Here is a 12,761-nt window from a genome sequence, read left to right as displayed (position 1 = left end):
CTGTCTTACCCTATCCTGTCCTGTCCTATCTTATCCTGTACTGTCCTATCCTATCCTGTGCTGTCCTGTGCTGTCCTTTCCTATCCTATCCTGTCCTGTCCTATCCTATGCTGTCCTGTCCTGTCCTATCCTATCCTGTCCTGTCCTATCCCATGCTGTCCTGTCCTGCACTGTCCTATCCTGTCCTGTCCTGTCCTATCCTATCCTATCCTGTCCTATCCTATTCTATCCTGTGCTCTCCTGTCCTGTCCTGCCCTATCCTATCCTGTCCTGTCCTATCCTATCCTATCCTGTCTTATCCTGCCCCATCCTATCCTATCCTATCCATTCTTTCTTGATTATAAATGAATGAATATTGGAGATAGAATGGACCAGATTATGACCTTTAGAGCTTTGTTAAAACAGACAACACAATTCCAGAAACTGGGAATCCATAGCAGAGTCTGACAGTAGCCACAGCAGCCAAAATGAATGATGAATCAGTGCAAACCTGAAAAGTGAACTGTGTGACCCAACCCAAGAATGAAGTGACTCAACAGTTAAGACACTGTGTCTTGAAAGCAAGGCAGCATCTTTTCAATCCACTATGCCATATCCTAAAGTAAACTTCATTGGGAAGCATGGGGGGAGAATAGTTTGTAGCGTCCACTTTAAGTTTGAACCCATTCTCCAAGAGACCAAGTGGGTATATAGAGGAGAGAGAGAGAGAGAGAGAGAGAGAGAGAGAGAGAGAGAGAGAGAGTGTCTGGGTTTTAAAGGGGTAGGGGTGTTTTTCTACTTAGATGGCTTAGAGACAGCTAGGGTATCAGTGGATAGAGTGCCAGGCCTGGAATCAGGAAGATCTGAGTTAAAATCTGGTTTTAGATCCTCACTAGCTGTGTGACCCTGGGCAAGTCATGTAACCTGTGTTTGTCTTAATCCACTGGAGACGGAAATGGCAAACCACTCCTGTATATTTGCCAAGAAACCCCCATGGACAATATTGGCATGCTATGGTTCACAGGGTCAAGAGTCAGACATGACTGAACAACTGAACAACAAAATTTCTTTATAGTAAATATGCATTTGTACAAGCTAATTGATGTTGACTGTATAATCAATGTTGAAGAGCAATCAACTGGTAATTGATTTGGGGGTGAAGGGGAAGTATTAACTAGCAATTGATGTTGGGGGAATAAACAGGATGGCAATGAGGTCATGAGCAATATTATGTAATATCCATATTATATATATATATATATATATATGTACACATACACACACATGCCTATATGTATAAAGAGGGAGAGGAGAGACTATTATACATACAGATAGATAGATAACTAGATAGACACACATACATTTGTAGAAAGACTCTATATAAGTATATATAATAAATATATTAAACTATTTATAAATCTATATGATGTGTAGGGACAAGCAGAGAGCCTGTCTATCTATAGATACATATGGAAGGAAAGGAAGAGGGAAGGGAGGAGAAGGAGACAAAATGAGGGAGAGGGAGAAAGCCGCACCCCCCACCTCCTCAGAGTTACTCCTATCATTCTGAAGGGAGCAGTAACCTTGCTCTTGCTTGGCTTGTATGGGCCACAGTAGAGGAAATTGAGGTCTAGAGGATAAATAGGTTTCTCAAGGCTGCACAAATTGTTAATGGCAAAGCTGAGACTCAAGGTCAAATCTTCTGGTTCCCAATCTAGAGCTTGCGTTTCTTGCAGAAAACTTTAATTTGTAGCGTCTTTGAGGTATTACAGCTATTTAGTATCATCTAAGTGCTCAGTAATTCAGGTAATTCATGCATCAGGTAATTCATCCACTAAAGACCTAATCTGACACCTTATGTGAGGACCCTATATCAGAGAAATAAGCATTAGAGTTCCTATCAATCTTGAAAACATTCAAGCACAGACCTGATGATGGCCTGTCATTATTTTATATCTACTTATCTGTTTGTGCTTCTCCTGATAGAATCCATGGGGGCTGGGACATTTCCTTTTTGGTTTTGGATTTTGACTGCCTAGTTCAATCCCTGGCATATTATAATGGTTTGATTAATTCTATTGATTGATTGAAGGCCACTTTAGCTAAGTTGGGGGAAACTTGTTGGAAGGAGGTTGACAAATTGGTAAATCTTTTGGCCATAGCAACCAATTTAAAAAATAGACAATTAAGAGGATCCTATCTTGATAGGATCATAGGATTTATAGGAAGAAGGGAGGTTTAAGATCATCTAATCTCAAATTAAGGATGAAGAAACTGAGACTCAAAGTGATTGGAGTGCTCAGAGTGATGAAATTACCAGTTTTTGAAGTGTTGAAATGTAAGTAATTAATTTAAGTTTGAGATCTTAGGATTCTAGTAAGGACTGCCATAATATGAAGGCAAGGGTATTGTGGAAATGATAAAAAATACTCAAAATTTAAATTTATTTAAGGCTTCTCTTTCTGCCTTACATCCAACAGGTGCTTAATAACTGTGTATTGAATGGAATGGAAATGAATCATGGTTCATTCATTTCATTTTATGGCATTCCAAAAGAAAAGCTCCAGGTATGATAGAGTACTGGTATCAGATTTGCCAAGATTGGGATTCAAATTATACCTCTAATATGACAATAATGGAGTCACTTGACCTGTAAGAATCTCAGGCAACTTCCTAAGACATATTATAGACAGGTTGCAATTTGCATGGTGGATGTTCCCATGTCAATAAAGTCATTCATCCTTGATGTACTGAGGTGCAGTGTTCTAAAACTCAGGTTTGGTTTAAGTTTTATCAGGAAAAATGTGTAAGATGTTATAAGGGAGGAAAACATAGCATTGCAAGTTTAGGAACAAATAACTACAAATAGAAGACATTTTTCCTGCCCCTTTCATTGGCTTTTCATGTCATTTGTGTTCTTGCTTGCATTGGTATTATTTTGCAAATTTCAATGATAATTAAATAATGACTATGACATGATTAAATGTTGCTCTAAATGAAAGTGATTTACCATTTTGAGCTCATTTTAGTACTATAATTGGCAAAATATGAATTGATAGTTTGCATCAAGATGGAAAATAATACTAATAGCCTACATTTATATATCACTTTGCAGTTTACAAAGCTCTTTCCTTTAACTCTGTGAGGTTAATAACTGAAAATAGCTCTACCATATCATCTGTGGTCCACTGGATTGGCTGGATCAGTGCCTAATTCAGTGACAGGGATATAATAAGTACTCATTATACACCTATTTATCAATTGATCGATAGATTATTTAAAGCTCATTGATTAACTCAGTAATATGGGATGTAATAGTGTGAAGATAGGACAATTGACTTTAAAATGCACTTAGCCATGGAAGAGGGTTCAACAAAAGCATCAACAACAACAATAGTCTCATGGTCTTAAATATGGGTGGATAAAAAACTGGGTATAGAACTGAGTGGGGAAGAAAGAGAGCTGGACTCCACTTAGAAAATTGCATTGGATTTTTATCACTCTAAGTTTCTCCCTGCAACAAGGGGCCATATTTTTAACATCAATATCCTTCCAGTGATACTGCACAGCTGTGAGTCATATAATGCCAGTTGATGAAGAACTGAAGATCATCCAAATGACAATGGAGGGTCTCATGAGGGACATGAATGGGAATTGATGTAAGGAATATTGCCAGTGATGTAGGTAAATGAACAGCACAGGAGGTAGGTTAGTAATGTAGGGAGATTGAGGGAAAAAAAAACAATGGACAACCTGAACATTCCATTGGGATCCCTTCAATATCAAGAGATCTTGTGGAAGGATCCCAGCATGCTGGGTGGACTTCTTATGCAAAACTTATAGGAGGACATAGATAAGAGTTATATAGGATGAGAAAGAAAGGTCAAGTTATGATCTGCACAATTGGAGAGAGAGTACATACATTCATTTTGCACCAGCTGTTCTGCTTGGTTTCTACACCTCAAACATCATGCTTCCCCCAAGAATAGTGGTGCTTCCCACCAAAAAATCTTATTATCATGGAGATAGATTACTTCGACTTTGGTACTCATCAATTATCTCTCCCCTCTGGTTGGAGGGCTGGAGATAAGAGCAATAAACTACTTCCAAAATCTCCCTCTGTAAATAGAGACTCAGAATTGTCCAACCAATTCTTCATTTCCCATTAGCTATTCTGCTTGGTTTCAACTTCACAAACAACATGTCCCCATACTGGGTACCTTCTAGTTTCCCCAACTTTTCAGTCTCTTTTTGTATATTATCTTCCCCCATTAGACTGTAATTCTTTTTTGTATCCAGAGCACTTAGCACAGTGCCTGGCACATAAATACTTAATAAAGGTTTATTTACCAATAATGGAACCAGCAATCCATTGATGTATGGAGGGAGTCTTCACTGATCCAATTGAACAGCCGAATCAATTTCTAATTGGTGGAATTTCAGGCAGTGAAATCTTGTGATGTTCTGGAGCACCATCTAGTCTGTATAGTCTGAGCTAGTTTTTCTCTAAAATGCAAGAGAACTCTCCTGGAGACTTCATTGGTCCAGGGGGAGAAGTCTTGAACCACTGACATAGCTTCCTGATTGCCTAAGAATAATAGCTCAATACACAAGGACTATACAAGGCAGCTAGGTGGTACAGTAGAGAGAGTGCTGGGCCTGGAATCAGAAAGACTCATCTTTCTGAGTTCAAATGTGGTTACAGAAGATAGCTCTCTTGATCCCCCTTAAGTCTTCTCCTTCCCAGGCTAAAGATTCCAAATTCCACTGTTACTTCCTATATCTATTCTTCTGTTATACTACTAAGTCCCTATTTCATCCTACATGCCTTTTTCTAAACATGCTCCAATTTGTTATTATCCTTTCCGAAATGTGGTGCTAAGAACTTGGCATAACACTCCAAATGAGAACTGAACACAATACTTAAGATATGGTTTGACTCCTCAACCCTATTCTTCAATTAATGAAGTTAGGATCAAATCGACTATTTTCATAATCATGTCACATTGATGACTCATGTTAATCGCCACTTTAAAAAAAAAAAGGATGGTTCCCATGGCAATGGGCACTGTGGACTTCCCAGTGAAGGGGTATGTGTTTTGGGGCAGGGAAGGGTAGAGAGGGGCTAGAAATGAGGGCAGTGTGTCAACTATTTAACCACTTCTGTGTATGAGTTATTTGGAAATTAGCTGTGACACTTTTATTAATAGAAGACAAAGACAAAATCAGAATTCCAGTGTTTGAGTTTGAATAGGGAACACAGTTTTAGTAAAAGACCTCTTTAGTGTCTCCATTTCTTCCCTCACCTGAGAAACACAGACATTAATAAAATGAACCAAAGACCCCTCTCCTCCCCTAAGCCACAGTTAGGGCCCCCAGTCACACTATCCTAAAAATGTTCTTGCTTCCTACATTCACCTAATGTAGCTAATGGTAGCCATCTGGGGCGGGGCAGGGAGAGAGGAGAGGGAAAAAAAGGAAAAACAAAGAAATATACATGATAGTTTTAGAATATATTTAAAAGGAATAGTAAGTTGTACATAATGGATTTTCAGTTTCATGTGCAATCATCTTTTTTATTATACTATGTTATGGAAATGCTTGTTTTATCCCACAAAATAAAAATAAAATAAATTTAAAAACCAAAACAATGTGAACCAAAGGACAACAGCAGATAGGCACTATATACCATTTTGTATAGTAAACCTATTTCTCATCTCTGGATGAAATGATCTTTTACTGACCTCAATGGTTTAATTTACCTCCTTTATGGCAAACTAATATCCTTTGGGGCAAATGATAAAAGGAGAGCAGAGGAGAACAGAGGAGAGGAGAGGAGAGGAGAAGAGAGGAGAGGAGAGGAGAGGAGAGAAGAGGAGAGGAGAGGAGAGGAGAGGAAAGCAGAGGAGAGGAATTTATGGCTCAAGAGGGCAGTGAATCTCCTTATAAGGATAGATATAGGGGACTACATCAAGTGAGTGAGTGAGAAACACAGTTTGGAATATGAAGGTTGCTTCAGATACAGTCACAGTGACATACAAATTTGTCTTAAAAGGCAGGGGTCCAGGCAGGTCATATTTTCTTGAAAGCAGTAATATCTTGCTAATCAACCAAACTCTCTCCGCATCTGACTGTGCATCCTAATGAACTATGGTACCAGGGTGGGGGTGGGGAAAGGGAATAAGGTGTTATACTCTAGAGTTCTCAACAGCAGGTTAGGAACACCAGGTAAAAAGCCAGCCCTGGGAAAGTTTCAGAGCAGGCTGGTATCAGAAGTTAGAGTAGCCAATGGGCCAGAAATGGCAAATTTAAGGCACAGTCAGTACGCAGAGAGAGACAGGGGTAAGGGGAAAGAGTACGTCTGAAGTCAGATAGAAAGGAAAAAATAAACCATAAGGATAAAAATAACGTAAGATAGAGCAAGTTGGAAGATCTTAGAAAGGATAACACAGTAAGTGCATGGAAAAGGTTCAGGCAAAGTGCTGTAAAACATCTGAAAAGGGAGAAAATCCAGGGTGTTAATAGTTAAGAACCCAGCTTGATGCAAGAACTGAAGACTCAGGAGAATGCCAGCAAGAGAATAGATGTGAGATGTCAGAAACATGGAAGCACTTTGACAACCAAGGCAAAGGGTTGACCCTTAAACCCTATATTTCTAATGAAAACAACAGGGCCAAGTACGGTGAGTGACCAGCCTATGGACTGTGGGTGAAGTTCATCGAGCACACCAGGCTGGAATGGAAAGTAAAAAACAAATAAATAGAAACAATTCCTTCCCCCCTTCTCAACTTCAACAGCAGGCTTTTGTATTTACCCTAATCTGGACCTTTTGACATATTGGGATTTAATGATGATTTGGGATCTCAATGGATCATGACTTAAATAAATAGATCAATAGATTGATTGGTATTTAACAACTATTAGATTTTTAAATTATTCAACATGGTTATTTGATTTTTCAAATTTGCACACTAAAAATCATCTTTCTTCTTCCAGGCCAGCCTTCTTAGTGTGACCTTACTGTGTCTCTTGGCAAAGGGTACAATTCTGAAGATCAAATAACTCTATTAAGTCATGTGTAGCACAGATGAAAAGAAGTTATGTAAAAATGGTTCTTCCTCCTCCCAAGCCTTGCTGGGGAAATATATTTTCAGATTTGTATTAGTCACTAGGTTGCTGCTAAGATACCAGATGTTAGTTGTTATAAAATAAATCCATTTCCCATTTAATGCTCTAGTCTACTCAATACACCTGATAAGAACATAGACCATAGTGAATCCTTTCTTCTCCAAGCCATCATTCTAGCACAATTCAACATGTCATGCAGACCTTAATCTTCCACTATTTTCTTTTAAATATATATTCCTTCAATACCCATCTTGAAGTGGATGGCCATTAGGCATTTTAAATTCAATATACCTAAAAGAGGACTCGTTATCTTTTCCCAAAAATGCATACTGCACCTCTTTTGAACTTAGTGATTTTGTAGAGACACTGCCATCCTTCCAGTTACCCAGATTTGAAACCTTGGTGTCAGCTCCAACTCCTCATTAGCACTCACCCCACATATCCAATCTGTTGTCAGATTGTCATTTTGATTTCACAAAATCTTTTGAATCCATTTCCTTCTCTCCACTCATAAAGCCAGCACACTAGTTCAAGTCATTATCACCTTTGGCCTCGACCATTGCAATAATAGGTGCTTGTTGATTGATTGATTAATCTATCTGCTCAAATTATCAAATAATCTTTGTTAGAACCTCAAGTGAATTCTAGCTTAACCTTTCCTTTTGATTTTCCCAAGCATACGCATCCACAAAGGGAACGTTAATTTCTCTCATTTCATATGAGACTCACACTGTCTTTCTCTAAATATGTTAAGTGGAATAGTAGATCACATCAGTCAAAATATTCTTCCCCTTTCGGCCAACACTCCTATGGGGGATTCATTGTTATCTGCTTTTAACTCTGCTACCCTCCTCTTGGGCAGCTAGGTGGCACAGTGGATTGAGGGCTGGGCCTGAAGTCAGAAAGACTCATCTTTTTGAGTTCAAATATGGCCTCAGACACTTATTAGCTCTGTGACCCTGGGCAAGTCACTTACCCCTGTTTGCTTCAGTTCTTCATCTGTAAAATGAGTTGGAGAAGGAAATGGCAAATTCCTCCAGTATCTCTGCCAAGAAAACCCTAAATTGGGTCCCAGAGAGTCTGAGAGGACTGAAAAACAACTGAACAACAAGAACCCCTTCTCCTCAACTTCCATCCCTAATCCCTTCTGAAAGGCACAACCTTGTGCAAAAGCAGTGGAAGATCTTCAGGAGTTAGAAATTCTAATGGCATACAAGCAACAAGAAAAGATAATAGTTGCTGAATAATGATGTCAAAAGAATTAGCAATTTCCAAGAGATACCTCCAATATACCCATTAATAGACTTGTGAAAGTGGCCTTAAAGAAATCAAGTTTGTAGTCACAAAGGATATCAAAAAACAATAATAACTTTTCCCAGTATACTTATTCACCAACAGTTAGTAAATTTTAAATTCTTGGCCCCAAGCAAAATTTTACTGAGAACCTTCTACTATTTTGTCAATCCTAGAAACATCCTTGCCTGGAGACTAAACCAAATTCTAACCTGGATACCACGAGTCCTGAGCACTCACCCCTTCCTTTCATTCAGCAATAATGACACAAACTAATTGATCTTAGTACATGTGGAAGCAGGTTTGAACAGTGGATAGAGCATTGGGCTAGAGGGTAGTAAACCTAGGACACTTGAAGACATAAGCTAGCTTTCTGAACCTGGACAAGGCACTTTATCTCAAAGTGCTCCAGAACTTATCTACTAAGCCCTACATAGAATAGGATGTGCACAATGATGAAATCACTGATCCTTCACTCATTTGCGTATATTCAAGACACTCTGATGGGCTGTGGGGATATAAAGAGAGACAAAATACAGTCCCTACCCTCCAGGAGTTTATAATCTAGTGATGGGGACATATGTGTATATACACATACATATATGTTATATATGGGTATGTATGTGTATTAGAAAGGAAAATATGCAAAATATTATGAAAATCTGAAAAAGAGAGAAGCTACTTTCATTTGGGGTGGAGGGGGATGGCAGAGGCAAAATATAGAGAGGTCAAGAAATCTTTCTAGAGGGAATAACACCTGAGTTGGTCCTAGGAGGAAAGGAAGTTATTTTAATAGGCAGAATTTAAGGAGAAATCCCCTTCCAGGCAAGGGAGACAGGGGTTTGGTTAGACTATTAGCTCCCAAAGGCAGAGGGATAAAAAAGGACTGGAGAAGAATGGAGGATTGGATTTGGCTAGTTTGATTGTATAGAATACGTGAAAGAGAGCAGTATGAGATAGGAATGGGAAGGTAAGTGGAACAAATTGTGGAGAGTCTGGAATGCTGGGTTCAGAAGTTTATACTTACTCAGTGGACAAATGGAAAACAGCTTAAGGGTTTAGAATGAGTGGGATATTAGGAAGATTACATGTGCAGTGACATGAAAGACATATTGGAAATGGTTGACTGGAGTCAGGAAGATCAATAAGGAAGCTACTATAATCATCTAGGTGAGAAGATATGAAGCCCCTGAATCAGGGTGACTAAAGAGAGAAATTAATCAGTGAAATATTTTATTCATCACCTACCATGAGAGGACCAAGATTCCCCCTTTCTTCCCAATAGGAATTGCTTTTTCCTAGCTGTCCCAGAATCTGACTGGCTCCTGACTCCCTTGACAAATATTCCTGGTCAACTAAGGGCATAAAAAGTCCTACATACTTGGAGTTAGGGCCCCTCTGACTTGGTGGAAGAGACAATGAGTTGCCATACCCAGCCTGGCTGACCAGATAGGCTTTCACTGTGAGGAAGGGGGACATCTAGAGGCAGTTAGGAGACCCCATAAATAGAGAACTGGGCATGGAGTCAAGGAAGACCAGATTTCAAATTTGACCTCAGATACTTATTAGCTATGTGACCTTAAAAAAAAGTCACTAAACCTCCTTCTGCCTCAATTTCCTCAACTATAAAATAGGAATAATAATAATAGTACCTACCTCACAGGGTTGTTGTGAGGATCAAATGAGATGATATTTGTAAAGTACAGAGCACAATGCCTGCCACATAGTAGGTGCTAAATGAATATTTGTTTCTTTCCTTTCCCATGTCTATAGAAGCTAAGTGCTACCCTTGTTATGTATCTTTGCTGTGTTAGGGTGAAATAAACTTTTTCTTTAACTCTTCAATGATTTACAAGTGTTTCATTTTGCCCCCAAACTGAACTTTAAGTAAGAGAATGTTGATGTTAGGCCAGCCCTAACACCCTCTATGAGCCAGGCACTGAACTGGGTACTGGGGATATAAAAAGAAAAATAAAAGCTATAAGGGGAAATATTTATATTTAAATACATTTTATATACATATATTTATATTTATTTGCTTTTTTATATATTTATATTTATATACATTTTTAAATTTTAAAAATGCTAAGTAATTTTAGGGAGAAGGCAGTAGCAGTTAGGGCCCCTAACCTGACACAGACCCTCATTATCTCATGCCTACACTATTGCAATAGTCTGCTGCTGGATCTGCCTGCTTCAGGTCTCTCCCCGCTCTGACCCCTACTCCACTCAGTCACCAAAGTAATTTTCCTAAATCCAGGGTCAATAATATCACCTCTTCCCCCTCATTCAATAACTCTATTGGCCTGCTATTATCTCCAGAATCAAATGCAAAATCTTTTATTTGTTATTCAAAGCCCTTTATAACCTAGCGTCCTCACACATTTCCAGTCCTCTTATACATTACTCCCTCCTATATACTCTTCAATCTAGTGACGCTGGCCTTGTTACTGTTTCATAAACAAGACATTCCATAAGAAAATGCCTGGTGTGGGGCATTTTCTCTGACTGTCCCCCATGCCTGAAATGCTTTCCCTCCTCATCTCCACCTACTGACTTCCTTTGTGTCCCACAATAAGCCTTTCCCAAGCTTTCTTAATTCAAGCATCTTCCCTCAGTGGATTATTTTCTGTTTATCCTGTATATACCTTGTTTTTACATATCTATTTACTTGATGTCTTCTCCAATAGACTGTGGCCTCTTCTGGTATCGCCAGAACTCAGCACAGTGCCTGGAACACAGTAGATGCTAATTATTGTTTATTGATTGGAAAGGTCTCATGTAGGAGGGAGATATTGAACTGAGTTTGGGAAGAAAATAGAAATTCTAAGAGGCGGATGTAAGAAGGGAGTTTCTTCTTGCCACAGAGAGAGCCTGTGCAAATGCATAAAGATGGAGCAACAGGAAGTTATAGTATAGCTCAGTATAGTATAGTTCAGTATAGCAGTTTGGTTATACTGAAGAGTATATGAAAGGAAGTATTATATAAGTATATATATGTACATATATATGTGTATATACACATATATGTATATATATATATAATATATAATAAGGTTAAAGCCAGGTTATCTAGGACTTTAAGAAAGAAGATAGATGTAAGAAATTTACAGAAACAAGTGAAGTACTGATTGAATATGGGGGAAAGAAGAAAAGGGAAGTAGTTTTGAGACAAGAGTGTCAGATGTATCAGAACAGTAAAGAAGACTAAGGACCAAAAGCCATAGGATTCATTATGAAGAGGACTTTGAAGAGATCAATTTCAGCAGATTGTTGATGGCAGTGTTCAAAATCTCATGGAACCAATAAATGAGTGGTTGGTAAGCAGGTTGCAACACTGAGTATAGACTATTCTTTCAAGAAATTTAGCTTTGAAATGAAGGGAAAATATGAAGATATATTGAAGGGGTAACAGGGTATAGGAAAAGTTTTGTTTTAGGGCTAGGGAAGACCTAGGCAGTTTGTAGGCAGAGGGGAAGAAGCCAGGAAAGGAATAGAAAGGAGGAATGATTGATGGAACAGGATCCCAGAGAAGGCAAACCCTCCAATACTACTAAAGTCCCATGGACAGTCACTACATCTGCTTGGGATGGCCAGTTATCAAATACTAAAATAATACAAGGTGTCCCAAAAGTCTTAGGGCAATTTCAAGTCATTGAAGCTTTTTAACTTTTTTTTTTAAGCCTCAGAAGTCAGGATTGCGTATGTTTATATCACTTCAATTTTTGGTTATACAAAAATAGGATTTGTATCTTTTTTTTTTTTTTTTTGCATTTCGTTCAGAGTCCAGGACCTTTTGGGTCCTCTGCAAAATATTAGTCCATCAACATAGCAATCATGATAAAAAGCCACAGGGTAGGATGAGTAGGGGAGAAAAATGGAAATCCATCCAAAGCAGTTCAATTTTCCAGTTCTGACAAATAAACCTCATTGTGTGTACCCTGATATTAATACACAAAGCCAATGATAGAGTGCTCGGTGATATGAAATAATGAGCCAAGAGAAACAGGTCATTTCATAGGACTCATATATCAGTTAGAATCCTTTTTATCCTTCTCCCTGCAAATTTCAGTAAAGGTGGTAGCTTTTTTGAGGGAAGTCTAGCTTTTATATTTGTGAGTTTCATTTTCATTTAAAATAAAAAGACAAGCCAACAGAGTCAATAAACATGACGGAGGCAGCATGATGTAGAAGAGTAGATAGTGTAAGGAATATGTGGATTCAGGGGTTGTATTTGACCCCTATAATGCTGTGTAACCTTGGGTAGGTCATCTAAGTTTTTAAAGCCTTAGATTATAGTTGCAGTTCTGGTATCCTGGACCGTTGCCAGTCATCCTGACTTACGTCTTGCCACTTGACTC

The sequence above is a fragment of the Vombatus ursinus genome, unplaced genomic scaffold, assembly GCF_900497805.2.
Source record: "Vombatus ursinus unplaced genomic scaffold, bare-nosed wombat genome assembly UNPS02014814.1, whole genome shotgun sequence".
NCBI lineage: Eukaryota > Metazoa > Chordata > Mammalia > Diprotodontia > Vombatidae > Vombatus > Vombatus ursinus.
This window is presented reverse-complemented; position numbering follows the sequence as displayed.